Source organism: Apodemus sylvaticus, chromosome 20 (genome assembly GCF_947179515.1).
Source record: "Apodemus sylvaticus chromosome 20, mApoSyl1.1, whole genome shotgun sequence".
NCBI classification, from domain to species: Eukaryota; Metazoa; Chordata; class Mammalia; order Rodentia; family Muridae; genus Apodemus; species Apodemus sylvaticus.
In genome coordinates, this window is record NC_067491.1 from 30,620,174 (window position 1) to 30,625,137 (window position 4,964).

A 4,964-nucleotide genomic window follows, 5' to 3' on the forward strand; every position below is an offset into this window, starting at 1 on the left:
CATCTGGAAGGAATGAAAGCACTCCTGCAAATTGTTCTCTGACCTCCACACATGCACTGTGCCTATACGTGTACAAACAAAAATAAATTAATTAACTGATTATTAACATAATTTTAAGAGACTTATTTCCTAAAATCAGAGTGCACAAGCTGGCTGCATTTGAAATGTCCTTTTGTTTGGAGTTGAGGATCTAATGAATGGCTGGGTTGTTGCTTATTATTTCCTGCTTATGAAGAGCTCTGACTAATGACTCTCTTCCATTATTCTAGTTAATGAGAACTAATCTATTAATAAGAAGTGCAGTGAAGCTGCAGGTCTTTTTATTTCCCTCCAAAATCCAGTGTAGTTGGGTGAGCAGACAAAACAGTGGCAGCGATCAATCCTGAGCAAGCTGAGCATCACTGATAACAGACATCTTTGAAAAGAAATGCTTAATTTCATATATTTTATATAAAGAATAATGTTGTGTTCTAAAATAAAATTAACTTCCAAGTGAGCTTTTCTTTTTTTAATCCCTCATGAAGCCTTCAGTAGCTTGGAGCATTCACTCTCATGACCTGTCATTCTCGTTTTTTTTAGTTTAATTGCTTATTGTCCTCCCTGCTCAGTTCTTACCCACTGTGTAGATCTTTATAGACCTTAAGACGTGAGAGCATTTTCTCCATTTTAGATTAAGGGAAGTCATTTCTTGACACAGCTACACTGCTCTTGTACTTTCCTCTCTCTTTCCACCAGCATCTTCAAGTGGAAGGTCTTTTGGGCTGAGTTTTGATTAGCCTTCTTCTCCAGCTTCATATGGTGGGAAACCAGAAATAGATCTACAAGAACCATTGTGACCTGGGTCAACAAAAGCTTTTCTCTGGCTGTGGTGGAGGTTTCCTTCCCTTTCCACTTGACTGGATCTATGAGGCAGGAGATGGATACTGAGGAGAGACGGGGCAACCTAATTTTAACAAACTCACCAGGCACCATAGTATACTTCTTAAAATAGAGTCTGATGGCTGCACTGCCTCCTAACCTATCCCCACATACCGGAAGGATTTTGCTAGTTATCCATTCGCTTGTGCATTATACTTTATAAAGCTCTAAGCTACATATGAGTTTGTGTATAGGTATGTGCACTTGTTTGCATTTTCTTCCTGCTCTCTCTACATTTGTAAACTTTTGCTTTTCCCCTATGCACAGCTGTGAGATCCTCCAAAGATGACTTTAGAAATTTTGTGTCCATGGAATCCACAAATGTAATGGTTACAGAATAAATAATAAAAGTATCTTTTTGAGGGACTGGGGAGATGTCTCTATGGTTATAAGGTTATAAGAGCATTGACTGCTCATTCACAGAACCCAGTTCAAGTCTCAGCATCCTCATGGTGGCTTCCAATATTCCATAACTTCAATTTCCATGGATCTTATACCTTTTAGCTTTGGAAGGCACCACATACATATAAGTTACACAGATATATATGCCAACAAAACAATCATGTACATAAAATAAAATGAAATTAATTTTAAAGTGACTTTTTGAGTAGATGGTAAAATGAAGTCACAGCTACCATGAATTTATAAGTCTTTTGAGATCATGGGAATACATCTGCTTAAATTATTTGATAAATCAACTAAATATAATGTGTCAGGACCCATGTAGGACTCTAGTGAAATAACACGATGCTCTCTCTAGAGGGTCATTATCCGTTAGAGAACGCAGGTAGCAAAGCAAATGGTCACTAACAGAATGTAGCTCTTGCTGAATAGAAATAAGCATCCTAGAAATCCATGAAGCATCCCAGAAACAGACAGGACCAGTGGTCAGTCAGTCCTACAGAAGAAGGAAGCAAACAGATAGGGAGAAAAGGAAGTTTGGCTTTTAAGGGTGGGGTAGTTCAGACAATCAAATAGCCCCTAAACTTCCATATTTAAATTATTCGTCCTCACTGTGACAATACTAAGAGATGTTGGCAGTTTAGGAGAAGGGGCACATAGTATGCTGGAAACAAATATTGTGAAATATTCCCACTGGCCCAGTCACAAGTCTCTGCCATTTTGTATCCCTATTGCCCATACCAAAGACCAGACCTACAGTCACCAACTCTGCTCAATCCTAAGCTTTGAACCACCCACAAAACTGAGATTTAAAGACTGTTCTTTATAAGGTAGCTGCCTTGATCATTTTGTAATAGTAATACAAAACTAGACTAATATATAAGGTAAACAGAATTTTAGTCAAAGAGAAGACAGAAATCCATTTGTGCTTTCTTATTTCAAAACAAGAACATCTTAGGTGTGGAAACATTTTAAACCAAGAAAAGCAAAGCAAAACCAAAAGATTATGCATACTATCTGATCAAGAAATTCTGTATATTACTATTCTGCCAACCTGTGCAAAAGATACAATTGGTCCCTAAGTGGTATCTTCAAGGATGTCTGTCCTAGAGTTTCCTCTTTCTGTCTGTTCTATATGTACAATTGGTCCCTAAGTGGTATCTTCAAGGATGTCTGTCCTAGAGTTTCCTCTTTCTGTCTGTTCTATATGTATTTCCATTTGTGTGATTGTTTATTTTCTCACATCCCTTTCTCAACTACCAGTCTTCAATTTCTCATAGAAATCCTTTGCCATTTACAACCAAGTAGCCACTATCTCAGTCATAAAACATGAGAGCGAAATTGAATCCTTAACATGTTTTACCAATTATCAGAGAAAAATACATTTAATGTGGGAACATCTTTATTGCTAGTCATTAATTCTTTCAGTTCACAATAGAAAAATCTTAAAAAGATCCCAACTTTCTAACTAATATTTTATGTGCCTTAAAAGTATGACTTAGAAACTCAGAATAAAATCCATTAATTCCTAAGGCAATTTTTTATTCATAAGATATGGCTTTCTGCAAATATTGATATATCTATAATTGTCTTAATTTGGGTTTTATTTGTCATGCTGTTTAGATTTTTTGTTGTTGCTTTTGTTTTGTTTTGTTGTTGTCAACTCGACACAATCTTGGGTCATTTGGGAAGAGCAAAACTCAATTGAGAAAATGCCTTCATAAGATTTGCCTATAGGCAAGTGTTTGGGGCATTTTTTTAATATTATTGAAGAGGGAGGGTTCAGCCCATGCTATGTAGGACCAGACCTGGACATGTGGTCTCAGGTTGTGTAAAAATATAAGCCAGCAAGCCACAGAAAGCAAGACAGTAAACAGAATTCTTCCATGGTTTCTGCTTCTGTTCCTGCTTCCAGGTTCCTGCCATGCCTTCCTGTTATGAGGGACTGTAAAAGTTTCTTTTGGCTATGATACACACACACACACACACACACACACACACACACACACACACACACTTGTCATACCTTTAAAAAAAACCAACATTGGCTAATTAAAAATCACAATGAATTACTTCTATATTTTTTTGCAAAATCTTGTAATCTTGCTAATAAACTCACACCTTTGATCACTTTTAACCCAGATTACACAGATGGTGCAAGACCTCTGTCCACATACTGGACAATAAATATATATACTTCGATATGGAAATAAATACTTAAATTATGTGTATATACTCACAGTGTCTTCTAATTCAAAGGTCTACAAACAGCTCCATTTATAAGGGCACTTGCTGATAACATGAGTTCCAACCCTAGGACCCATACAAGACAGGGAGAGGACTGACTCCTGAAAATTGTCTTCTGACCAGCATATGTCCATGATGGTGTATACACACACACACATATACAGACATAGACACACACATGAAATATAAAAATGTAATTTAAATTAAATCTGGATTTAGTATATGATCTTTCATTTTATGAGGAATATTTGTAGCCTAAACTTTGATGGTGAATTCAACAGTTATTAAATGATGGAAGGCACTACACTGGACTATTGTGATTTATCAGCCTATCTGATCTGCAATGGGAAAAACAATGTTGGAATCACATAAGATTGAACAGCTCATAAAGCACACACAAAAGAACCATTGAACATGACTCCAAAATGACAGAATGACAGGCCACTTCCAATGAAGCATAGCATCAGTATCAAAGACATTTATATTTGAACAATTACAAATGTCAAAAACTTGTAAATAGTAATTTAGTCCCAATAAAAGAAAATAATAGCCTAGGATAAATCAAACAAGGCACATTATGCATCAGCAAAATTTAGGCAATTCTCGAAGATAATACCATCCTGAACCAAAAAAGAGTTATTTGTCCAGATAGATGGGAACGTGACCTCAGGAAGTCTTACTAGATATTCTTGAGGTTCTGTTTCTAGTTTTTGAAATTAGGCAAATAAGCAGCAATACAAAAAAATATTCATCTCTAAAGAGAGGTTGATGTGCTTGCTTATGTTTACAAGTGATCTATCAGGTAAAGGTAAAATTTAAGAATCTCATTTCTGTTGAAAGGGAGAAAAAGCCATGCTCATGAGTATTCAACTATTAATATGAATAGAAATCAATCCTTGTATTTAATCTGCCCTCAGTTAATTATGTGTCTCATAGGAGAGTCTTCCCAAAAAGCAAAAATTGAGAATTTAACAAGAATGGTTACCCTTGTCTCCTAATACAGTACACTCATAACCCAAAGTAAATTAGCGGAATATATTACCGAGTTCTGGACCAACTGACCCTTATTTAATGGACAGATTTAAAAAAAAAAAACTTTTTTTTTTAATGTCACAGGCTAAGGAAAGGGAATTGACAGCTGAGAATTTTAGAACATATTCTCCTAATCTCAGAAACAGTGTCTCTTCATCTACGTTGAAGATAAAGGATAAACTGATATTGTCATCTTTTTTATTAGACTTATTCTTTATTTACATTCAAATGATTTCCCCTTTCCTGGTTTCCACCTTCCCCGAAAGTCCCATAAGCCCTCTTCCCTCCCCCTTTTCCCCAATGAACCCCCTCCTGCTTCCCTATCCTAATATTTTCCAACACTGCTGCATTGAGCCTTTCCAGGT